Below are 26,737 nucleotides of genomic sequence, written 5' to 3' on the forward strand. Positions count from 1 at the left end.
TCCAGGGGGGCAAAAGTTATAGGGGGGGTCCCAAACCATCTTTTTTTTCCCATAGACTGGATGGGGGAAAAACTTTGTGCACGCCTACAGGTCAAACCGCTGGACTGATTTTCACCAAATTTGCGGCAGGGGCAGTGGCTTGGTCCCGAAAGCGTGCTTTTGTAAATTTGGTGAAACGACCAAAAAATATGTGTCAAAAAATTAGTGATATCTATGTCCGCTCCGCGGTCACACTTCCCTGTTCGCTCCACGGAAGAGATAATGATTGGCTAGGGGGTGGCGTCATGGCCGTGGACACGCGTCATCTCTGCCGATTGGCTGCAGTGATCCGTGATGTGCGTCAGATTGTTTGGATGTGCCCGACATCCTGGATCTGCCGACAGCGCGGCGGCAACCAGAGGCGAAATGCTGTTTCGGAAACTGTTTTGGTGTGTTAGAGTGCTTGGGGAGGTTCAGAGAGTAAGAGATGGGTGAAATACTGTATTTGTTTAGGTGGCAGGTGTTAATGATGCATTCCCTATGCCCGCCTTGTCCGGGATGTTTGTAAGTACTGAAAATGAGGGGTCTCATAAGGATAGTACTTCAGTCCGTGCTGTGCGCAGGCAACTTGAAACTGTTCTAAGGACACGGGTGGTGTTAGCGAACATTACAATTGAGTACATGCTGTAGTTAACATTTTTGTTTCTATGGGTGTCCTCCTGATTTATACGCCGCCATGGGTGTGATATGCTGCAGTGGTTGTGGCCAGGGCCTAGAGTCTTGGGTGCATGGCCATAGGCCGTAGGCCATACTCCCAAGACGCTAGGGCCTGGCCACAAGCACTGCAGCATATCACAGCTATAGGTACACCCGTAGTATCGCATATCGATCAGGTGGTTGTGGGGAGGGCCTAGGGTCTTGGGTGCATGGCCAAGATCAAATTTATGCGTACAGAATTTATAAGCCACTATGGGTGCGATATGCTGTGGTAGTTGTGGCCAGTACGTAGAGTCTTGGGTGCATGGCCAAATGCACCCGAGAACAAAGTTATAAGCACTGTTATAAAGTGATACAGTGATGTCATCTTTGATGTCCTGGGTGTTAGTGTAAACAGTGCACACTGCACAGTGGTGCAGCCAGTTATGGTTGCTTAGCCTACCATAACTGGTGAATTTCAGGGGGCTTTCGGTTTACTTCGAACCATAATGACACGTTTATAACATTTTTTTTTGGTGAATTTCACAAGCTTTTAGTAGCTCAACTTAACCATAACGTCACCCTAACAAAGTTTATTTTAGTGAATATATATATATTTTTTAGGGTTAGCAAGGCAGACCATGTGGGTAGCAAGGTAGAGCTCAGGGGTCGCAAGTGCAACTCCTGGCGACCCCTAAATGACATTCCTGGTCTCAGCTTACCCTACTTGCTGGAGGGCAAACAGCTGTAGCCTTATCTCTCTCCGTCAGGTACTTTCAAAGGGCCTATTAGCACCACAGGACATAACCTGAGGTTGTAATGGCCATAATGATGAGTTCCAGGCCGTAGCGGGTGGTAATATATGATGTTCTGTTTAACAGATGGCAACCATCACAGTGACTAACTGGAAGATGTTGACTGAGTGAGCATCGTTCGCAGCAGTCACTGCTCAGCCTGCCTGTGCCCCTCCTTGGCCTGTCTCCCCATCACAGTGGGGTTTGATCTTTATCTTTAGCACCTCAGATGATTAAGTCGCATCCACTGCACCACTCACCTGGTCCATGGTGTCGATCCTCCCGGTCTTTTTTCTTCCTTTCCCATCCTCATCACCACTTTTGGCTTAGTCAATCATGGCACTGGTGAGTAGAGCAAAGTGTGTTCATTTGACTAAGAATAACATAGGGGGTGTAAAGCCCCTTGGACATCCTCCCTCATCTGCCACGTCCTCCAACTGTCCCTTCAGGAACTCCTGTACACCCCAGAAGCTTGCCACTCCCCAGTATTCCTCCCAGCTCCAAACACTCCATGTTTTACCACACACATACAGACATAAACAAGCTTTTTCTGAGCACCTATTACGTTTTTTGTTTTTAATTACTTGTTTGAATCAATTTATGATTTTTATAAGGTAGACATTGTACAGTCTTTACATCTCCTGAATTCACAAAGGGTTGACAATAGGACGGTAGATAGATGTATTACGTCAATAATTATCAATGTATGTAGGGAGGAGTCATGGTTTATGTTGAAGTATTACATTTTTCAATTTTTCCCAGCCCAGTGCGTTCAGAAGGATTTTTGTTGTCGCTATTATCCATGAGGTCTTCTCTCCACTTATCAGGCAGGCCCACCAGGAGTCTTCCTCACACAGAAGAGATGGCGAACGTAGCGATTTTAAGTCTACTCTTCTAAACGATTGTGTTTCTGGGCATGAAATGAGCAGGTGTCTTATTGTTTCGATCTGCGTTTGATCTTTACAAAGTCTGCATATGTTAGAATTGGAGCGATCTCTGACCGCCCTGATTTCGTTAGTGTCCAGGATGTTTAGACGTGCTCTCAGAAACACATGTCTTAGAGCTTTATTTATTTGGAAATTTTGTGATGAATTCTTGAGTCTGATTTAACTTTTTTGTATTCTGAAGGAGGTGGGTTGTCAGTTTGATTTTTGTCGTTTTTTGTTTTTTGTTCTAGTGTGCAGATCCAGTCCAGCTCTTCCATCTTCCTTTTTACCCTTTGCGTGTTATGGATCAAGTCTTCTTCTGTGCATTGAATCAATGACAACTTTACCTTCTTTTCGTTTACCCATTTGTTCAACATTTTGCAGCGGCCTCCTTCGATCTCTTTATTTATCAGGTTATACATCATGGGGCTGTCCGGGATCAGAGATTTCCTGAACAGCATCATACTGTTGTACTCGACTCGATCGTAGCTTTCAACGAGAGCAGGCTCAGCTCACGTCTGATCGAGGGCATGGGAGTTGACTTTGGTAGGTTTAAGACTGTTCTCCAGAAGTATCTCTCCAGTTTCTGCCATATGTCCTTGGGGATGTTTGGCATTGCCTCTGCCCCGTATGTTAAAGATGGGACCACCTTTGCTCTGTAGAAGTTAATAGCTGATAGAAGGGAAAAACGGGTGCATTTTTTGTCCACCGCTCGGGTTTGCGACGTAAATTTCCGTGGTTTGTCCAATAAGGTATGCTACATTGTGTTTTCGGCTCTTAAACTGTCTAGCATAACTCATAGGTACTTGAATTTGTGTACTTTCCCAATCTGCAAGCCCTAAAGGTACCATTTTAGATTTTCTTTTCTCTTTCCTGATTTTTCCAACAACATGACTTTTGTTTTCCCCTTGTTTATTTCCAAGTTGTTTGAACAGATGTACTTAGAGGTTGTCAAGTTCTCTCTGCAGACCAATTGCCATGTGGTCTAAGAGGATCATATCATCTGCATACAGCAATTGGGATACTGTTGTTTGCCCGATTTTTGGCCTAAATGACCTCACACTTTTTTCGGTTTCTTTAAAGTCTCCAAGATATGCAATGAAAAGTGCCTGAGCTAGGCGGCAGCCTTGTTTGATCCCCATTGTGGTGGGTATTTCTTCCGATAGCCAGCCCTGTTGGTTTAGTCAGACTCTCATTTTGGTTTCGGAGTGTAGCGCTATTATCGGGTCTAGGATCGCCTGCGGGCAGTTCCAAGCTGAAAGTTTGGCCCATAGTTTCTATCGGTCAACCTGGTCAAACGCTTGAGCCAGGTTGATAAAAGCAAGGAAAACCCTTGGGCTTCCCTCTATGATGTTGCTTTTTATAATGCTCAAGAGCATGATGTTAACCGAGGTGCCAGTGTTTTTCTTAAAACCCACTTGGAACGGGTCAGAGCTGGCCGAAGACTTTGTCCACGTTTGGAACCTTCATAGTAGTAGGGAGCCGAAGACCTTCCCGATTACATCGAGTAATGCAATTGTGCGGTAATTTCTTGGGTCATCTGTGTTGCCCTTCTTGAAAATGGGCAACACAGATGACCCAAGAAATTGCTTCTGAGTCTTGCTGGTACAGTATTATGCGGTAACCTTTGACCCAAGACTTGTATTTCTTCGTTTCTTCATACAGCATGTTTCTGTAGATCTTTGACTTGTGTTTAGGCGCCATTCTTTTGATTTGTCATAGTGTGCGCCTTTTCTGCACCAAAATTGTATCGAAATTGTGTTTTTTCAAATTTGATGGTCGATTGAGCTTTTTCGCGGCAGACTTATATAGTGTGAGCAGTGGTTGGTAGTCAATTGCTAGAGGGTTTTCAGTCCCTTCCTTAGCGTCGGGCAAGGTTCTGTAGCTTCTCGTTAGTTCTTCAATGTTCCTTGCACTCAGCCTAATTTGATTTCCTTGGTTATTACTTTTGATTTCAGCGCTTGGTGTTGGTTTCTGAAAGATCGTGGACACACCTCCATGTTATTGTCAAGCGGTTGTGGTCACTTGATTTTGTCTTTATCACCTCAACGAGGTTATTAGCCACAACATAGCTTGTGATACAAAAATGTAATCGATTGTTGCTGATGCATCCTCTCTTTCCCAAGTTGGGATACGATTTGGCTGGTGGAATGACTGGTTTATGTAAAGGATATCCCTAGAGTCTTTTAGTTCTAACCAGAGATCGACTCGGTCCTCGGATGGGGACTTGATTTTATTTCCATAAATAGCTGAGTCTTTCGTTTTGCACGTCACATTTAAGTCGCCACAGATGATTATATGTGACACTTGATGGTCAACATATGCATCGTCGATTGTTTGTTCCATCAACGATATGTAATTTTTATTCGTGATAGCTTGGGGGTTCCAGTAGGTGTTGATGATGACTACCAGAATATAAAAATGTTTTCCTGTTTGCCTATTGATGTGTTCCCAATTTACAAGTATTGCAAGCTGGGAACTGTTCGCGATGAGAGTCTCTTGGATTTTAATGCCACTTCCTGAGCGGACGGCGGATATAAGTCCCGACGAGGCACACCCTTTTAACCCTTCAGGGCCGGTGAAATTTCAAGGGCATATCCGTCTACTGTTGGTTTTTTGACCAGCCAGGTTTCCTGGAGACAACGACTATCAAACGCTCCCAGGTCTAGGCTGCCAGTTGCCGTCAGGTGCTGGTGACCTCTAGTATTCCAAGATCCCATCCTCAGTACTGTTTACGTGGCTTTGTGGACGTCTGGGTGATCTGTATTTTGTTGTGGTTTTCTTGGATAGGTGTTTTGCAATTTTTTTAGGTGAGATGTAAGTGCCTTTGGCATCCATGCACACAGTTGTTTCAGCTGAGCAGGTGCTAAGCCCTTCTCCGTAGGTTCGGAAAGTGTAGCTTGTATATCTTGTATGACAGTTTTTTCTATTTTTGGCAATGGGCCTCTGGGAAATCTCCCCAGATCGGGTGCCTCTTCCGAGACTAGAGTTTCCCCCACCCTAAACTGTGCTGGCGCTTTTTTTGGACCTCTTTTCCTGATCCCCTTGTTGTTTGCTTACGGTATGTTCACTTTGTGTTTTGTGCTTGTTTCTTCTGTTCTTAGGACTAAAATGATTGCAGTCTTTGTTTCCATGTCTGCTGTTTCTGTACTGTTCCTCAGTTCTTGATACGTAACGAGGTTTAGGTTTGGGGTTGCCGGACTTCATTTCCTGTTTTCTTTCATGGTCACGATATTCCTAACAGGGGGATTTTCCTCTCACCTCTGTTAGGATGTAGCCCAAACTCAATAGGTCTTCCTCTGCGTCTTTTAACATTGATTTTACCAGGGTGGCAACTATGTGCAAGTAGGAAATTGCTTTACGTCCCTCGTGGTGTGGCTCTACTAGTGTTAGATCTTCTGACCTCAGTGGTCTAAGTTTTTGAATCTGGTGCAAAAGGTTTACGACAGCACTCCTGTTCAGAACTAGTTCATGATGATTGTCTCTTGTTTGCTCCAGTTTAAAGGTTTGTGTAGCTTCCATTCTCCTGGCTGTGCTGTCTTGCAGTTTTTTACTTCTCTGATTTGTTTCTTTTTCTAGTCTCTACCGAGTTCGAGAAAAACCCGAAAATCAGAGTAATGATTGTGCTTTTTTGGAGTTTTTGATCTATGTATTCGGGAGTTTGATGTAATGTTATTTTTCTCATTTAATGTGGATCTTTTCCGTTTGAGTGAGTCTTTTGATCTCGGCGTATCGTTTGACTTGGCGTGATATTTTCTGTACCTAGAAGTATCTTCCTCTTGTCTTCGTTTGACAGAAGTGGTGTGGGGCAGACCCAATTTGTTGCTGTCACTGGATTTTTCCTCCTTTCTTCCAAAGTCAGGAATGTAATTCCAGGATTTCTGACTGAAGTAGTCCAGTTGGGGGGGTTTCATCCTCTGGGCTCTCTGATGGGTTACAAGGCTCCCTTAGATCTTCTATTATGTTTTCCTCTTGTGATGTTTCAACCACATGCAAAAGATGTTGACTTATATTCATTGCAGCCTTGTCCGCTAAGAAGTCTTCCACGGTTACTGGTGATTTGCCAAGGCTATCTTGTCTGGCCCCATTTTTTGGTGGGGTGTATGTTTCTTTGGGTTGTTTAGTCTTGCTCGGGAGAAGTTGTGTTTTCTCAAAGAAGAGGTCAGGGGGGCCATTATTTACATTTCTTCTCACTACCGGTCTTAAGTCCTCCGACGCTGATAAACAGAGTGCGATTTGTCATCTGTCATCCACAGCTTCTTTAGGTTTAGTTTTCAAATATTCAAAGATCGGGAAATCTTTATTAGGGTCGTTGTGGACGGGGTTTACTTGAGTATCGTTGCACCCCATCTCCACAGTAAATGATATTGTATAATCCATGATTATGCAATTGTTCTTTAGTTGTGAAGTTGGTCGGCTTTCTTGGGCACCTATTGCATTGTGTGTCTTGGGGTCTGATGGTGTTTTAAAGTTCCCTTTGCTGACTTTAGGGTGGATGGGGACACCACTCGAAGACCTACTGGCGTACTGCTCTTTTTTTCGTCTTTATGGGTTGTTCGTTCGTTCTGAACTTCTGAAGATTTCAGAGAATTCTTTCTCAGTGTGGTTTGTGTTCCCGCCTCAGTTTTTCTTGGAGTCAGTGACTGGAGACCTTCAGGTTTCTGCCTTCATTTAGGATGGCAGCGCTTTTTAACTGCGCTGCCGCTATCTGATCTTTAAATCTTTGCTCCACGGCAGTGATCTACCCTTCGAGGAATATAAGCTGTGCATCATCGCTGAAATTTTTGTATGGTCTTTTAACATATCACTCAGCGACTCATACAATTTGCTAAAAGGTGCCAATGCAATTGTCACTGCAGTCATTATTGTTAGGAGGTGTGGTTTCTTGGAAGAACACTCAACCTTCTGTTTCTGGGGGGCGAAAACAAGGGCATTGCCAGGTGAGTCACTCCGAGCCAAAAGGCTGTTTGTGTTTTTGTATGTATTGTTTTGACCCAGCACTGGCTTCAGATTTTTGTTTTCTTTTGCTTTTCATGGACAATCCATTGTTGCTCCTTTCAGGAGACTGGGATCCAGTTCTCTGATACAAGGTGAGGTGTCAATTTCAATAGTTCCTGTTCAGGTGTAGACAGGTTCTGCCTCAAGGGAGATACTTTTGAAAACATTGGCCCGTTAACGGGCAAAGGTTCTTGAGGGGGGGTCCATCATAGTGAATTATGGAGTGGCCCCGAATTGGTTAAAACACCCTCTTTTTTCCTCCTTTCGATGGGCATTTCTGCATCCAATAGGGCTCAGAGAAGCTGTATCTGATGTATGGGTTATCGGACAAAAGAGGTGTTGTTTTAATAGCAGGTCCCTTTTCCGAAATTACAGGCATAGGTGCTGACTTGCTTGTTTTAGCAATTGATCTTTCTTCAATTTTCCGGAATTTTGCAGTTGACTGGGCTCCTGCACAGCCTCCAAACTTTCAGCATCTGACAATTCCGCTGTTGTATCAAGTTTTTGCTTGCATTGTTTCTTGAAGAATTGTTTTAGTGCATTGGTGAACAATGGTTTTGGGAAGATTTTCTTGCTGGATTAATTTTATTTCCCCTCTTCCACTTTTCTGATTGAGTTGGATATTTTAAAGTTGTATTCATTGGGGTAGGGCTCCCCATTTTTTTTATTTGTCGTTGTTTTCCTCTGAGGGTTAGGCATATCTGATTTATTTTTACTCATTTTTTCCTGGGGAGAGGAAGCAAAGGTTGCTTTGTTGCATTTCCTTACATTGGTGTGGTTTCAGACTGTCCGACTGGCTCATCCCAGCATCAGATCCTTCTTCGTCCTGTGTTTGGAAGACGCTTTCACTTTCTCTTTCACTTGCCGAACCTTCACTGTGCGACTTTTTACCTCAGGTTGATCATTTTAAATAGAATGCCCACTGCTCACTTCCGGCCTGCCCACCAAATGAGTTGGCTTTACAATACAAAAGTACCATGGAAATTATGGTCGGTTTAGAATCCAAGAAAAAATCCTGTATAGCTGCAGTGTGAGAGTAAAATAGGCCATTTCAGTTAACAAGCCGCACATGTCTCAGTTCAACTTAGTTACCACCACTGGAAGTTTACCTCCATATCAGAGCCACAGACTGGTGCATTATGGGTATGCAAATTCCCCAAAAAGCTAGCATTTTTAGTTTCATGTGAGGTGAGTGTCAGTCTTATAGGGCAGTGTTATTTAGTATATATGTATATAGCTTTATCAGCCCAAGACTGACAGCTCTGAAGGATGCAGCACATACTTATTTCTCCATATTTGGGGATCATCAATGTGGTGCAAGTTGAGAACCTGGTGGTTGGAGGATTGGACATGGTTTAATTGTCCTCAGCTTTGCTAGCCTTTCTACACCGCTCTCTCTGCTTCCACGCCTGTCTGGTTCATCCTCCTTCCCGTTGGAGGCTTCTTTATGCGTTCTTGTTGCATAGAAATGCAGGCAGGTCCGAAAGTTCAACAGGCAGAGAGAAAAAACACCTGTTGCTAATTACCTAATTTAACAATGTGCAAATAATTTGCACCATAGGTAATCAGTGTTTATTGCCCACATATCTGTGCCACAGATTTGGACTGCCCCAAGCTGTTATGTGTTGGTTTTAGTCTATGTTGGTGGCGTTCCCTACGTTCTTTTTGTTGTTCTCCTTGTCTTCGTCAACTGTTTTTGTTTGGTGTTTTATAATATTCGAGGTGGGTGTCAGTAGATTCACACAACCTCACCAACTTCACGTGGAGTACCTTTTGGGTTTGTGGCTGTCTTGCTGCTATGCCAATCCAGATATTATGGGTGCCCTAACAGAGGCGTTGGTTGTTCTAATTAGTTGGTTAAGTGTGGATGCTTGTTTCTGCGTTTGCTGGTGAACAATGTGCTACAGATAGTTCACAAGTTAAAATAGGTGTACTGCTAACTATTCAGCTGGTGCAATAATGCAAAACTCGTGATTCTTGAAGCTCGTGTACTGAAGATTATGGTGATGCGGCATTGCAATGTGAAGATGTTGGTTCAGTCAACATATGAAGAGTAAACATGTATGTCTGTTGCAAGCACGTAATGTACCCCTTTCAGAGAGAAATGTGGATCAATCCAACAAAGTCAAGTAGTTCCATAGCTGTATCTATGTTAGAACATATGATTGAGAAAATGAAGACAGACTGACTCTCACTAACCAAAAGGCTTTGCTCTCAACTGAAGCAGCTTTCCCAAATAGGATATCTGTCATCTGAATGCATGTGCCAGTCTGCCATCAGCGGAGTGTGCAAAAGGCAGACTGGTGATAAGGCAACCTATTTCATGGTTTGAGGTGCGAATGTATGAGTGTTTCGTCAATTATGTTCCCATAGGGTAACTTTGAGGTGACCTGTAACAAGTAACTAGGGGATTCGAGGGCCTAGATACATGTCCATGATATAGTTGTGCTCAGGACCGCATGATGCTTGTGAGACAAGACAGGGCTTGTAATGTTGCCAATGCATTTCTCTTGCAGGATTGCTTTTCAGGAGATCATCCGAGCACCCGATGTACCCAAAGTTTGTGACGGTAGACATTGTGATGGTTGAGGGATGGTTTACTCATCAGATCATGCTCAGAGGATTAAACAAAATCGAAAGCATGAAAAACCATAACAAAATGTACCCATTGGCATTGTAAGAAGCATTCTAAATTCATAGAAGATTGGGGCATCCGTGGACATAATTGAATGACACTTTCATTTCGAGATGTTCAAATGATTTGTTTATGCTCAGGTGGTTAAAAAAGACATAATAAAAGGTCTTGAAATTGCAGAAGCCTCATAGCCTTTATCTGAATGAGGGATGTGTTGGAACTGCACATGTCTCATCAGTCGTGACCCTTTGGTGGGGATTTTGCTGACCTATGGACCTTAGTCCCGAGTTATTGCAGTTACGATTTTTCATACGCGTGTTGTCGGGGTGCCAGATACAGTTCCGGGGACCCGCGCAGACTCCCCAAGTCGCAGGCCTTCTTACAGGGGACCCCACGGACTGTTTGAGCCCAGGGAAAGGTAGCTGATCTGGCAGTTTCCTGCTTTGTGTGTGGGTGTGTGTGGGCGTGTCTGGGGCGTTCGAGCCGTGACTTGCAAATACAGTTACAATTCCATGAATACGCGCTGCGTGCATATTTTTATAATCACGCAGGCTAGTATAAAAGAAAAAAAGAATGTTAAAACTTTAATTCAGGGTGGTGGACTGGGATGCTGAACTGCTGGCGAATCCATGAAAATACAAAAATGACTATTTTAAATCACATTCATGTGACAATAATATTAGATAACAAAGTGAATGTGCCACTGGTTATGCTAATGGAATATTTTCATCCCTCAACAAATTCTAGAAAAAAGTGCAAAGCCAACATATGCTTTCTGTACCATTCTTTTTTTTTCTCATACAGGCACCTAGTGGCAAATGCATGAGAATTTAGGCAATTTCTGACCACATTTAAGCCATTGCTTCCCAAATCAGCCTTTCCAGTGACAGAAGATGACAATAATCTGTTTAGCCTAGTGTGATAGAAGCCTGTCTGTGGAAGTGTTTTTCAGATATTGCCCACCTCGATGATGAGTTGTCTCAACTAACCCCTTTAGTTTTAATGTGTTACTAAAGGTGGTATATGGCCTCTTTAAGGATTCATCCTTTAACTGTTTGTAATACTTATAGCGCAATTGTACCCAGAAGAACCTTTGGGTAAAACCTAATACCAACATTCTTACCAAAACCAGCCCTACTAGGTCCTTACCATGCCTCATACCTGCTCCTCTCCGGCTGACAATTCATGTTCACTCATTGTTAACATGTATTTCCGTCACTCAGAAATTGTATTTATTTTGTTCAATTTATTTATTATATACAGGAAGACAATGCTCTTTAGATCACAAACTAAAGTACAATAGATAAGAAATCAGATTTGACAGGAAGCAGTGAACTTCTTACAATGGGGTGAGTTAGAGGGACATACTGACCAGGTTGTGAAGGGGATTTAATGGAATAGTCATCGGGACAATAAATAAGTGTACATACACAGATGAAAGACAACCAATGTCTGACATTTTTAAGTGCAGGTAGGTGGTACAGCCAGCTGTGCTCGGGATGTGACGATGATGGGTAAAGTGCTAGAGTTGAGGCAGAGGAAGTGAGGGACAGAGGCAGGTTAGAGGCAATGACATTTTTTATCTAGTAGGTAGATGAGAGGTCGGTTAAGAGGGTAACTTGGAGGTGAGGAGGTAGGCTTTTAGTTTGGTATTGAACAAATCCGTGTGGACGGTTTCTCGGATGTCCGGGGGAAGAGAAAGCACAGGGAGGCTGAGGAGCCACAAGAGTAGTCGAGGAGGCAGAGCGGAGATTAAGAAAGCTTGTAGAGTTGGATAGTGGAGGATAGATACAATGGTGCCTTACTGTGGATAGATTTGTGAACCTGAAGTGATCGCAAGTGTAAGCTGTTTGGCTGTCTCCCCTGTAGCTGCAGATTCCTTGTTGGACCTCCGTCCCAAAAAGGATGTACTACAGCGTTAAAATGCGGCGAAACTGATGGGAACTGGCACTAACGTCTCTATAGCTCTATTGGCCCCCGCCCTCCCTCTCCCAGCAAGCCTACATCTGCTGCGGGCAAGCACAACCATGCGCGCACCCGAAGTGACCGCAAGTGTAAGCTGTTTGGCTGTCTCCCCTGGAGCTGCAGATTTCTCAATGGACTCCGTCCCCAAGAGGAATTGCTACCGCATTAAAATGCGGCGAAACTGATGGGAATTGGCACTAACATCTCAGTTGCTCTATTGGCCCCGCCCTCCCTCTCCCAACAAGCCTAAATCTGTTGCGGGCACGCGCACCCGAAGTGACCGCAAGTGTAAGCTGTTTGGCTGTCTCCCCTGGAGCTGCGGATTCCTCATTGGACCTCCGTCCCCAAGAGGAAGTACTACCACGTCAAAACACGGTGAAACTGATGGGTATTGGCACTAAGTAATTATCTGACTTTATTGTGACGTGGTTCTGGGACTTTGCTGGGACTTTGTTATAGTCTTACCCCACGCTTACACCTTCTCTGCTTTTTTGAATTTGCAGCGTCTCTATTGCTTTATTGGCCCCGCCCTCCCTCTCCCAGCAAGCCTACATCTGCTGCGGGCACGCGCAGCTGCATGCGCACCTGAAGTGACCGCAAGTGTAAGCTGTTTGGCTGTTCGTGTGTGCAGTGATGCGGTGGCCGTATTGTAGGAAGCACACTGTACAACATATGAATATCTATGCCCAGCAATAACAAGTATTAGCAGTAATAAAATCCATAGCCAAGGAAGCTGCCAGTATAGAAATGGATATAGTCGTCCCAAATGATGAGAAAATGGTATGCCCATACTATGATTGGCACCAGTCCATGCATGAGGTAAATGGACCCCAAGCTGCTGCCGTCCTGCATGTGGTGTGGAGGTGGGTGTGCGTGCAGTAGGGACAGTGTAGTAGGGACAGTTGTAGGTGTAGGGACGTGATGCATGACACCTGAACTGTCATCTGGTATAGCGCTTCTCTTTTAACACTGCCATCCTTATTACTACAACACGTAGAATAAGCCAGGCCCACGGACACAGAGTGTGAAGTTGCAGGGGGGCGCAGATGTACGATGACATCTTATCCACGCCCCTTGCCTTCACACCTATAAAAATACCATGCACATGGCTCTGACTAGGCCTCTTCCTCCCTCCTCGCCACCAATTACTGTCTCATTGATGTTAGAATATGGGGAGGGGATGGCTCTCCCATTCTGATTGAGTCTGGGGTAACAATGAATGATGCAGAGGCTCCCCTACTCTGGGAGGTGCGCGATGAACAGAGTAAGGTCTCTAATCTCGATCTTATGGACCGCTCCTTTCTTGACACCTCACCAGTATTCCAGGAAAGGGAGATTTCTTTATTGGCTCTCTCCCAATACCCATTTAGGGCCGAAGACATAGGTGAGGATCTTTCCTAGGCACAATCACATGCAAATTCTCTCAGAGGTCCTGGAGTAATTGAAGATCCAATACTGTTAATGTCGATTCTCACTGAACTGAGACTTCACACCTCCTGTTTGCAAAATCTTGCAACCTGTATGGGTGACCTCTCAGTAGTAGTTCATGCAATAGACAAAAGATTTACAGGTCCTGGTTTGTTACCAACTCACGAAGGGGGTATTTGGGAGCCATTGGTTATTGAAATCCATCAAAGTCCTCCCCCTGGAATTCCCAAACATGAAGTTCCCCCCATTATTGATGCTGAGCTTAATGTCCCAGCCATTTTAGCTCCAGATCCTTTTATAAAAAACTAAAAGAAAAATAATTTTTAAAAAACAACTATCCCAAAATCAGCTTCCTTCTTTATACAAAGGAGGGAGGAAAACTTCAATGAAAAACTGGAGATAATTTGTCACAGAAGAAGTGGAGGACACTGCATCATTTGGGGTGGGTTTGGATCTCGATTCTGAAGCCTATCTGAAAATTGACCAGGGGGAGAGGTCTCTGGCAAGTAAAACTCTTATAGATGAAATTAATCATACAGGTTTGGCAAACAAAAAAGGCTGCAAGAGCAATAACAAGGAAAAAGTGATTAATAAGAAGAGCCATTCTTTTTCATTGGTGAATGCTGTAAAGTACAAGGTTATACCCTTATCTGTGATGAGGGAAACCCAGGTAACCGAAAAAGAAATATACAAATAATTTGTTAAGACGCAGGGCAAAATATTGGGCCCTCAAACACCTAAACACCAAATGAACGACAGAGATGATTTGATAAATGATATGAAAATTGACCCTTCCACTTTCGAGGTATTTAGATAACAGATAGAGGCTGCCCAAATTTGGCAAGATTCCCATTCCCACAAGCGGCCAACTACAGTCAAATCCTCATGTATTGCCATTACTTTGGAAGACTCCCAGACTCCAAAGGGGACAACCATTGTAATCCCTCCTGGTGTCCCACATACGGCACAGGAACTAGTTACTACTTCTAAGAATGATGAGTCGCAAACAGATACATCTTCAGTGATTAATGGTGCATTGACGACTCTGATTCAATCTACCATTACAGAAATATTACAACCATACTTGAAACATCATGCAACTTCTATGCCATTCTTAATACCCAAGCTCTGCAGGTGGTGGAAATTACAGATATCGAGAGCAATCCAGCTAACCCAATAACTCCTGATACGAAAGACCTAGATTTACAGAACGAGAAAGCGAGGACTGCCCAGTTGAGCGGTAAGCCCCGAGATATCACAATAAACTAACAAGATCCCTCACCTGCATTCCTGGATGAATCAGCAGACAAGTGTCCTAATACTGCATTCCAGAGTGATCTGCAACATGTTCAGTTGCGTCAAAAAGCATTCACTGATAAACCCAGTATTCTTCTCTACTACTTGTTTGATTATGGAGGGTCGCCTCACTGAACCGTGAATGAGTGCTAGCCCTATTCAATGAGGTTCCTTCCCTCAGATTAATCTCATCTGCCGACCTAAAGCTAATAGACTTTATACATCCCACATGCTATGACCACGTTAGACTGGTCTTTCATACTCATAAATTGGGGTCTTCTACACGCAAACAAAATTCAGAATCACAAATTGGATTCTTACACTTGGTCAGATGGCATAAGGGCTTCCACTATTGACCACATATTCTTATCCCAAATACTTTTTGACGCTTGCCATAAATTCAATATTATATCTACAAACTTTAGTGACCATTCGATTCTGGAGGTTACTATCAGGATGGAACTGAGCAACAGCGTGACCAGTAGATACACTCCCAAGCTGGTTGTAAACTCCTCTAGGAATAGGATCAAATGGCAGGATGGAAATGTTGGAAAGCAGAATGCTGTGTTTTTATCAGACTTTCACAAAAGCTCTTTAGATAGCAGACGTCAGTTATTCACGTCTGCTGTTTTCCCCGCTTATATGTATATGCTGATTAACAATTCTATCAAAGTAAGGGGTTCCCCCCCTGGAAACATGTACATTTGCATGTCTTTGAACCCTTAGTCACTCAACATAAAAACCTAAATACAAAAGAGATTTGCAGGGTCATGAATAGCTCATTTCCCTGGAAGTAAATATCCCAAGAATACGTAGACTTAAGCAGTCACTGAAAACTGACTCAAGAGCCACAGGGCACGGGTGCTTCATGCTGACAACAAAGCCATGTTAATAGCCCTTAATGATGGTTCTGCCAGGGAAATCTGGTGTCTGATTAACTTAATAGAGTCCTCGCTAAGGTCGACCCAATCTAATTGTATACCGGAGAGAGTATGGGCTGGCCATTTCGGCCATTTATACTCCGAGAAACTTCATAAGTTTGATAAAATAACTACATTAAAGGCACAAACATGGGATTTTAGTTCACGGTATTAAATATCGAAAATCAAATAAAAACAATTAGTTTGTCTAGAGCATGTGGCTCGAATGGCTTGGCAAACGTTATTTTGCAGGCCAATCCCGAGGTATGGGCCAAATCACTATTTATGCTGTTCTCTGACATCATGATGAATATGCAAATCCAAAATTCTTGGCAAATCTCTTATATTATTCCGATTTACAAAAAAGGGGACAGGAGTTTACGCAAAAATTACCGTCCCATCGATTTGATGGATGTTGAGTCTAAGATTTTTGCGGGGCTAGCGCTAAACTAATTGGTCGAGTGACTAGAATCCAATAAAATTCTCTCGTATAGACAGTTTGGCTTCCGCAAGGCCATGGGAACGGAGATCGGGGGGCTGCTGTCACCTTACTTCAGGAAAAAGCTTGTAGGAAGGAGGCCGCATCAATATATGTAGCCACCATTGACTTGTCACTTGCTTTAGACCTTGTTTACAGCTCTTTATTATGGTCAAAACTGCTATCCATGGGGATCCCATAAGGCATTCTTTCCATATTGATCGATCTTCAGACTCCGTAGTGCAGGTGAGATTAAATGCAGATGGGCAACTTCCCAGATAAAAACTCTGCACGTCTTACGCAAGGGGTGTATTTTTGCTCCAATACTTTTTAACCTGTATGTGTCAGATGCTGGACAGGGCCTGGATATCGCCTCATTGATCTTGCTTAACATTGAGGGTGGGAAAATCAATTGGTGTGCATACGCTGACGATTGGCTCTTGATAGACAGCACTCCTATAGGCCTTCACCATCAAATAAAAGCTTTGTCTGATTATATCACCAGGAATAGCCTCGAGATAAATGAGAGGAAATCTGTAGTTTTGTGCCTGAGTAATTGAAAAAAACTCTCCTCATTCAATTGGTTTTTGAAGAAGCATAAACTTGCAAAAATGAGATCGCTGCGCTATCTTGGCTTTCCTGTATTCGATACCCGGAAAAGGTATTTGTATTGGAACTGCATCATGGAGCGGACAGGCCTTTTGATATTACAAATGCAAAAGGTTACCCAGAAGTACTGCAAATATTCTATATCCCCATGATGCGCTTCTACAAACAAAAAGTAATCCCCAAGTTATGCTATGGTTTAGAACTGTCCCGATATCATATGCAATTAGATCTGCAGAAGATTGAGGCAAACATTTGAGATCATTGCTCTTCTGTTTACCAAAATGCATACCACTGGTAGCTTTGAGATACAAATTGGGTTTACAATCTTTGGGGAGCCTGGTAGAATGGAAGAGAATCTCCCTGTACAGAAATTAAATTTTGGCAAGAGAGAATGGTTTATACACCCATTTGGTAGTCAGATTAAAAACTGGAAACCCAGATTCTCTCTGGTTGTCCTCCTTGCAGGACATTTGTTCGGAGGCCTTGAGAAATATAGGACTTTCGTTAGAAGATCTTTTGGTTAATCCTCTGCGAGTAAAACGCTTGCTACAAAATCAAGACTGGACAAATACTATGGAAGCTGTGCTTAATTCACCAATATATTATCATCTGGTATCTAATTGGAAACCTATGGCTAATCCGAATCATACTTGATTAGATTTCCCGATCCCAAATGGCGAAACGCTTATATGCAGTTCTGCTTTAATGTTTTATTAACAGACGAGATACTATGCCAGCATTATTTAAAAAGGGGAAGTGTAATTTCCACGCCAAGTAAGCATAATTGTGCCTTTTATGCACCTGGAGGCTAAAGGTTTTAATGAGAATAGACGCTATGCTGATTTGGTCTGAGGTGGGGACCACGCAATGAGAAAACGGTTACTGTTTGGGTTTGGGTATGATAGTAGTTTTTGGGGATGATTAGTTTATGCTTGCAGAAGAAATTTTGGAGTTTCATTTAAAAGTAAAATGTCATAATGGATTGAGCAACGATGTGGCAAGTAGTGACTGAAGAGTACTGTTGTGCATTAGTAGTGAATTAACATTAGTGGGAATTCTCCAGCATTGGATCTTTCATGGATTCACATGCTTAGAATATTCCCCGTCGTCAGACTGGGAACCCTCGGTACACATATATATAGTCATTTCCAATAGGAAAAACTTTTGCCCTATCCCCGTCTGCGTCCTCTATGGGGCCGCCCACGTACGCCCCGTTGGACGTGATGGTATATAAGCCCCGCCCCCGCGGGTCCCTTCAGATTTCAACCGTCTCCAAAGATAGTGGGATCTCCTCGTGTCTTTTCTTCAAATACCTATCGATTGGTTCTAACTCTGCGAGTTTGTCTGTTTGGTCCGCTTCTAACTCCTACGAGTTTTGTTTGTTGGTCTGGCAATAATGTCGGGTAAGCCTCTTTTCCGCCCGTGTGCCACGTGCGGTCTAAAGAAGGTTTATGAAGGGGATGGCCATCTTGACTGCATCTACTGCCTTCACCCCCACCACTCGGCGGACCAATGTGATATTTGCAAAGGTTTTTCCCAAAAAACCCTGAAGGACCGGAATCGGCGACTGATCTCGTGGCTGAACGACGGCGCTGGAGCGTACCCTCAGTCGGAGGTAGGATCGGTGCGCAGTATCGCCTCAGCGAAAACATCAGAAGCCCCCCGACGCTCACATCCGTCGGAACCTCCGGCCAAAAAATCACGGCCTACGGAGAAGGACGTGCCTCGAAGTCATTCTTCTAAGGCCTCATCGAAAGAATCGACGAAGAAATCATCTTCCTCTTCTTCCTCGTCGAAGAAAGAGAAGGACAGGCAAAAATCCTCCTCGAGCGATCAGAAAAGATCAGCTACGAGTAGAGAGGCGGATAAACGCAGGGAGAGCTCCGCGAAGGCGGGACTGCCTAAGCCACCTGCTGGCCCTCCGTCGACGACGACGACGGCGACGATCCAAGTGCCCACTCCGTCACAGTCCCCCGCCTTTCAAGCGGGCTCATCGTCGACGACGATTCCCTCGTCGACGGAGTTCCAGGCCTGGAGGCCAGAAGCGTTCGACATGGGGCTACCCGACACACTGCTACAAGAACAGGCAGTTTCGATCGCCTCCAAGGAAGACGACGCCTTCAGAATAGTGAGCCCGGAAGACCTGGGACTACGGCCCAGATTTCCTTCTGGTGCAACCTGCTCTCAAGTTTTCACCCAGCCTCCAAACGCCCAGGCTACTCTCTCCATGGAGGTACTTTCCTCCTTGCACTCGCTCTTGAAGTCCCTGGACGAAAGGCTCCCACCTGCTCCGACGACTCCCCCCGTCGACGAGCCCGGACCTTCACACCGCCCGACTAGATCGGTCGTGGGCCCAACTGCTCCAACAGTCCAGGAAGAAGGTGAGCTCTCGGACTCCCTCTCCGAACAGGGGTCAGCCTCTGATATCTCCCTCTCGCCGTCGAGAGACCCGTCATGGGTTTCGGATGTGGAGGTGGATCCTCCGAAAAGTCCCATTCACCCATCTCCACCGGATGACATAGGGGCCTTCCATTCCATGATGGAAAAGGCCTGCAAGGAGTTCGGTTTGACCCAACAAGAGGAAAAGAAGGACTGCTTCCTCTTTGACCACATGGGAAAAAATAGGCGTTCCGTTTTTTCGATAACGATACTGGACCACGTATGGAAAGAGGGCGTCCAAACCATGCGGCATCCATTCTCGGAACCTGCGGTCAAGGGCCGCGTAGAGAAAAAATTTAAAGTTCCAGATTCGACACCAAAATGCCTCTCTGCACAACCCACGCCTGACTCGGTGGTATCGGCGGCGGCGACGAGAAAGGCAAAGGCCCAGCATAAGTGCTCTACCCCGCCGGATTCCGAAGCTAGACGCCAAGACGCTTTCGGTAAAAAGATCCTGTCAGTGGGAGCGTCAACAGTGAAAGCAGCGAACTCCCTGGCAATCATGGCCAGATATGACAGGGAGATGTGGCACAGACTGGCACCCATTTTGGACCACCTCCCAGAAGAACACAGAAAATCAGCTATGTCCCTGGTTCGTGAAGGAGAAGAAGCCTCGAACCATGCTATCAATATAGCGGTGGACCTGGCAGACTCGGGGTTCAAGCAAATTAACAACGGAGTGGTTCTACGACGCCAGGCCTGGCTCAAGTGCACCAGCTTTAGACCCGAGGTGCAATATAAGGTCGTCGACATGCCTTTCGAGGGTGACCACCTGTTTGGCGAAAAGGTGGACGAGGCCTTGAAAGGAATGAAGGAGGACTCTGAGACGGCGCGCTCGCTGGGCTCTCTCCAAAGCGGTAAGCCCTTTCGTTCCTTTCGCCCCTTTAGAGGAGCTACGGGAAACGCACGATTTGCGGGATCCAGAGATAGAGCATTCGGGAGGTCTTCATATCCGTCCCAAGGCTATAGACGCGCCTCACAGTCCTCGACCCGACGCAGAAATTTCCAGGCCTCTAAGAGACGCCCCACTTACTCGTCGTCGACGGGAAAACAAAAAGATCAACAATGACGTTCTAGGAGGGAGAGTGTCAAGTTGCGTCGAGGAATGGGAGTCAATTACGACAGATCGGTGGGTTCTGGACACGGTGAGACTGGGACATTCCCTAAGATTCAAATCCAGACCTCCAAGACGTCCACCGATACGCCTGTCTCAACCACACCTAAGTGTCTTGCGTCGAGAGGTTGCGCTCATGCTACAAAAAGGCGCCATCGAGCTAGTCCCTGCTTCGCAGAGAGGCTTAGGAGTTTACTCACGCTGCTTCGTAGTAAAGAAACCAAACGGGAAGTGGCGCCCAATCCTCGACCTACGGGACCTCAACAGAACCCTGCTGAGTCAAAAGTTCAAGATGCTTACTCTACAGGAGGTAATCAGATCGGTCCAAAAGAACGATTTCCTGGCGTCTCTGGACCTCCAAGATGCGTATTTTCACATTCCGGTGCGCACTCACCACAGGAGGTTCCTGAGGTTCCTAGTCGGCCAAACACACTACCAATTTACTGTGCTCCCTTTCGGCCTGAAGTCCTCCCCAAGAACCTTTACAAAGTGCCTAGCACCCGTAGCAGCCTGGCTGCGGAAGGAAGGGCATCACGTTTACCCTTACCTCGACGACTGGCTCGTGAGGGGATCCTCCCCAGCGTCGACCAACGACAGCCTATTGACCACCTTGCGACTGCTATAGCGTCTGGGATTTGCAGTGAACTACGAAAAGTCTTCACTAGAGCCCTCGAAGAGCTTGAAGTTCCTAGGTGCTCAATTCGACACCCACACGGGACTAGTGAAACCATCCCTGGAAAGGTTGTTGAAGATCAAACACCTGACAAGCCAACTTCGTTTACAGAGCAGGTTCTCAGTAAGAAAATATGCGGCTCTCCTCGGCTCCATGGCATCGTGCATCCACCTGGTCGCGAACTGCCGGTTGTTCATGAGACCTCTACAGGAGTTCCTCTCAGACAGATGGAAGCAAGCCACAGGCCGCTGGTCGGACAAGATAATAGTCGACGACGAACGAGTTATCAAAGCTCTCCGATGGTGGAAAGTGGCGCACAACCTGGACAGAGGGGTCCCCCTGCAGGAGCCGGAATGTCAGAACACCATCATTACAGACGCCTCTCTGTCGGGCTGGGGAGCACACATGTCACGTCACCAAACCCAAGGCAGGTGGTCGTCGACCGACTCTCGCCTACATATCAACGTCCTGGAGCTAAGGGCGGTGAGATGGGCCCTGAAATCTTTCCTCCCACACATCAAGGGGTCAAAAGTAAGAGTGCTCACGGACAATACGACAGCTATGTTCTACCTGATAAAACAGGGTGGCACCAGATCCAGGACCCTCTCGAAGGAAGCTCAAAAGATCTGGCATTGGGCTTTAAAACACCACATCTCCCTAGTGGCATACCACCTACCGGGAGCGAAGAATGTACAGGCGGATTCCCTGAGCAGGACTATGTCACAAATACACGAGTGGGAACTGGACTCCGCTCAACTCAGGGAAATCTTCGAAAGATGGGGGACCCCGTCGATCGATCTCTTCGCCACGGAAAGAAACCGAAAATGTGTTCAGTTCGCGAGCAGATGGCCCCAAACAGGTTCCCTGGGGGAAGCGTTCTCGTTTCCGTGGACGGGCAAGTTCCTCTACGCCTTCCCTCCATTTCCCCTCATACGGAGGACGATCCAGGGGATCCACAGGTACAATTGCCGGGTCATCCTTGTGTCCCCGCGCTGGCCGAGGCAACCATGGTTCTCAGACCTCCTTCATCTGTCGCTGGATCAGCCGATACCATTCAGGAAAGTACCGAACCTCCTGTCCAGGGACGAGGGGACCGTGTGGCACCACAATCCGGACAGCCTGAACTTAACTGCATGGCTCCTGACTTCTCGGAGTTCGGGAACCTAAAAGTCTCGACTGATTGCCGAAGGATTCTGCAGGCGGCCAGAGCCCCGTCCACTAACAAATCATATGTAAGCAAATGGAAAAGGTTCTGTGTATGGTGTAAAACACAACAAAATATACAACCTTTGGAAGTAACTCCGGAGCAAATCCTCCCGTATCTTCTTCATCTTGCGGAGAGCGGTCTGTCATCATCGTCAATCAAAGTACACCTGGCGGCTGTTTCGAGATTTACCAGAAGAAGACAGTCCCCTCCATTATTCAGTGACAGGCTAGTGAAGCACTTCATGAAGGGTCTGTTTAGAACCTTCCCTCCGGAAAAACGGTTCCCACCGTCGTGGAGTCTGAACACGGTTCTAGCTGCCTTAATGAAGCCTCCCTTTGAGCCAATGTCCTCTTCATCTCTACAATTTCTTTCTTGGAAACTCGCGTTCCTAGTTGCCATCACTTCGGCTAGAAGAATGTCGGAACTACAGGCACTGGTCATAGACCCTCCATATCTGCGGTTCTTTAAGGACAAAGTTATTTTATCAACTAACCCTTCATTCATCCCAAAAGTACCGTCGGTCTATCATAAGCACTCGACCCTGGTACTCCCTACTTTCTTTGCATCTCCTTCGTCGAAGGCGGAGAAGGCTCTTCACACTCTGGACGTCAAAAGGGCGCTAAAATTCTACCTGCAAAAAACGCAAGATATCAGAGCCACCAGACAGCTATTCGTCGCCTACGGCCCCTCGGCTAGGGGTAAGGCTATCTCCAAACAAGGTCTGGCTCGCTGGGTCTCCTCGGCGATTACCCTGTGTCATTCCAAGGCCGGGAGACCTCTACTACATCGTCCCAGAGCCCATTCCACGAGATCGACATCTTCCTCCGTGGCTCTATGGGCGGGAATTCCGCTGACGGACATCTGCCAGGCGGCGGCATGGTCTGTTCCGCACACGTTTACGCGCCACTACTGCCTGGAAAAGCAGCACGCGGATGAGGTACAAATGGGAAGGGCAGTGCTTCGCCACCTTTTTCAATGAGGTAAGCCAAAGTTTCAAGAATAATGCTGCTTATTATTATTTGGCCTCAGCTGGTTTTTTTCAGAATGTATACATGAATGTGCATCGTTTATTGACCTATACATAAGTGGTTGGGTAGATATGTGCACAAGGGGTGCATACTGAGTCATATGACATAGCATTGTATGGCGGAAATCCGTTTCGTATCAGTACAATAAGTTGTTGCTTACATACATGGTGTAAACGGTAGCGTTTGGGGGTGTCTCTACGCATGTAAGTTACATTGCACTCTCACCTCCTTCTTGATGTTACGGCTTTACAATCTATTCTAAGCATGTGAATCCATGAAAGATCCAATGCTGGAGAAGGGAGTAGTTTCTTACCTTAACTCCATTTCTCCAGCATTGGTATCTTTCATGGATTCACATGCGCCCTCCGGCCTCCCCGGACTGCAATGTGGAAGATTGATATGTAAGCAAATTTTTTTCCCCCGTTATCTTGGAGGGGTCGAAATCTGAAGGGACCCGCGGGGGCGGGGCTTATATACCATCACGTCCAACGGGGCGTACGTGGGCGGCCCCGTAGAGGACGCAGACGGGGATAGGGCAAAAGTTTTTCCTATTGGAAATGACTATATATATGTGTACCGAGGGTTCCCAGTCTGACGACGGGGAATATTCTAAGCATGTGAATCCATGAAAGATACCAATGCTGGAGAAATGGAGTTAAGGTAAGAAACTACTCCCTGATGTTGCACTGAGAATAGGAGATGCATTTTGTTTTAGATGTAACCATTTTAAGGCATTGCAGGTTGGTTTTAGAGTTGGCCCCAGTTGGCAACATGGATGTTTAGGTCTCATTTAAAGTTGGTTTCCACATTTGTGTTGTGACAGGGGTTGTGTGTGAGTGGCACATATGAGGTTGATTGAGATGGACAATCAAAGGGTGTTGATCCTATTATGCTTAGTATAACGTTTTGAGGCATTTTAGCATATTAGGTTGCCTGTTTAATGGTGATATGGACTTTTAGAAAATGTGACTTGGATGTACTATGTTTCAATGTTCTGATCATCCTATCACTATGTTTTTTCTGTGTGTGTGGTGTGAGATTTGTGATCTTAAAGCACAATAAGAGTGATGTTGGTCATTAATGGTTACAACAATCTTTGAGGCATTTCAGCATTTAGAGTTGCCCATGCTTTGGCAACATGGACTTTTAGGAAATGAGATCTGCAATTTATAATGTGATTATTGATATGTCATTGCAATGCTTACTATAACCATTTTTGAGGCATTGTAGGCGTGATGTTTTGTTTGTGCGTGTATGGATGTGCAACCCATGATGACTGCTAGAGTGACTGCAGCGCTCCTTAGCAGTTAACATTCTATGTGGGGGTTGTCTGTATTTTGAACATCCTGTGTTTCATGTGTGTGTTGGAGTAGTATGTGAATGTTTTAGTGTTGGTGCATGACCAGTGTTTGGATTTGAAATCTTTTGGGGCTTTTTGGAATGTGTTTTAATTGATGTACATGACCAGGGTTGGTCAGGGGACTCTGCGGAGTTGGAGGTGTTTGGTGTTTTGAGGCCTTGCGGGGTCAGTGATGTTACTAGTGGTAGGCTAGTATAGAAGCTTGTTGGAGCTTTGATGAATTGGTTAGTGACTCTGTGGGGTCCAGAGGTATCTAGTAGGAGACTAGTACCATAAGCTTTGCGAAGCTGTGTTGTTGTGATGATTGGTGGCTCTGAGGAGTTCACGTGAAGCTTAGTGAAGCTTTTATGTTGTTTTGGGTTGTGGCTCTGCGGAGCAGTTCAGAGGCAGCTAGGAGGGGACAAGTGCCTGAAGCTGTGTGAAGCTTCTATGTTGTTTTTGATGGTGTGTAGCTCTGCGGAGTTTACTTGAAGCTGTGTGAAGCTTTGATGTTTTTGGTGACCTTGGAGTCGTTAAGGTCCAGGGATTTCTTGGAATTCTGAAGATGCAAGTGACATTGCATTTAGTGTTTTCTTTTACCTTTAGGTGACTTTTGGAATTGTTCTTGAGTCCGCTCCTGATTCATTTCAGAAGCCTGGCAACGTTTCATCTGCCGCTGTGTTCACATTGGGGTGTTTATTTGGTTTTGAAGGGCTCATTTGTCTGGCCAACATTTGTAGCGTTATGCTGGTGCTGGTTGTTTAGTGACAGCTGGTTGTGTTTCTTTATTGGTATGATGAGGTGAGTGACTGGTGATAAGGTGTGTCTGTGTTGCTTGAATTTTGGATTGGATTTGACAGTGGCATGAGTTGTGACTATGGTTTCTTGGTGACCCGGGTAGATTGTTGGGTTGTTAGTAAGTATCTTGCACAGTTACGACAGTACCTGGTTTTTCCCGGTTTTGGGAGTTAGTGCTTGAAAGTGGCAGTTCGAGGTTCCTTTGTGGAAGGGGGGAACCGAAGGTGATTTGTGATGTTTTGATTGGTTAGGACTGTTAGTTGTGACGGCTGGGACTGTCGTAGGATGTTAGTTATGCCTGTTTGTTCAATCTCTGGGGTTAGCAGAACTCTGCTGAGAGTGAGGTGTGTCTTGCTGTTGTGAAAGCGTGTGTTGTTCTTTATGCAAGAGGAGGAGGTGTTAGGGTTGCTTTCTCTAAGTGTGTGTTTGAGACGTGTTTGTTTGTTGTAGGAAAGGAGGTGTTAGGGTTGGCTCTTATACTTGCATGTGTGCTGAGCCAGGATTGATGTCACCATCAGAATGTAGGCTGTGAGTCTGGAGTGTGAGATTAGAATGTTTGGAGTTGAATGGGTTCTAACCCAGGCAGTTAGATTAAGTGAGCCTGGGTGGTGGGAGCCAGTGGGCTCCTGTCCCTTTCCTCTTTATCTCCCAATAACTATGATGACATCTGATCCTTGTAACAGAAGAACCCTAATAAAGTAACCACTATGCGCACCTGGCCTGTGTATCCTGAGTGTCCCTTGGAGTGAACCCTATGACCAAGAGCCAGTCATAACAGAGGGTAGACAGAACTACGAGACTGTGAGCTGTCATTCAAAGGCATTGATTTGCACCTTTGTCAAGAACAACCGTAGTTTGTAAACCCAAGGTCAAATAAAATAAAATGTCTTCTTAATCATTTCACAACATGAAACTTAATCCTCTAAGTGCCCTCGGAACATTTGGAGATGTCTGAAAACACAATTTCATTTGACAATTAGGACATATGTGTGTGTGTGTGTATAAATATATATATCACACGGCCCACGATAGCGGTGTGAAGTTATGGTTAAGTTGCTAAACTCATAGGAAGAGCACTTTTTCGGCAGATTATAACTTCGCTCCTCCTGAACGAATCCTCAACAAATTTTGCAAAAAAAGTATATGGGCGGCTCTGATTTTTTTCACCAAGTTGGGCAAGGTTTTGTGTTGGGGGGAAGTTATACGGGGGTCCCAAAAATGTGTTTTCCCCCATAGACTGAATGGGGAAAAACTTTGCGCAGGGCTACTTATCAAACGGCTGGATGAATTTTCACCAGATTTGCGCCAGGAGCGTGGTTTGGGCCAGAAAGCGTACTTTTGTGTGTATTCTTTGCAAAACACTGAAATGTATCTCCCAAGAAATGAGTGATATCTGGGTCCGCTCAGTGGACCCG

General features: G+C 45.3%; 1 protein-coding gene across 1 annotated transcript in view; it reads left to right on the forward strand.

Moving 5' to 3' along the window:
- LOC138531359 (carcinoembryonic antigen-related cell adhesion molecule 6-like) overlaps positions 1-26,737 on the forward strand; it is an 804,705-nt gene that overhangs the window by 423,285 nt on the left and 354,683 nt on the right. The gene's annotated exons all lie outside the window — the stretch shown is intronic.

The sequence above is a fragment of the Ambystoma mexicanum genome, chromosome 1q (assembly GCF_040938575.1).
Source record: "Ambystoma mexicanum isolate Mex_15411 chromosome 1q, UKY_AmexF1_1, whole genome shotgun sequence".
In the NCBI taxonomy this organism is placed as follows: Eukaryota; Metazoa; Chordata; class Amphibia; order Caudata; family Ambystomatidae; genus Ambystoma; species Ambystoma mexicanum.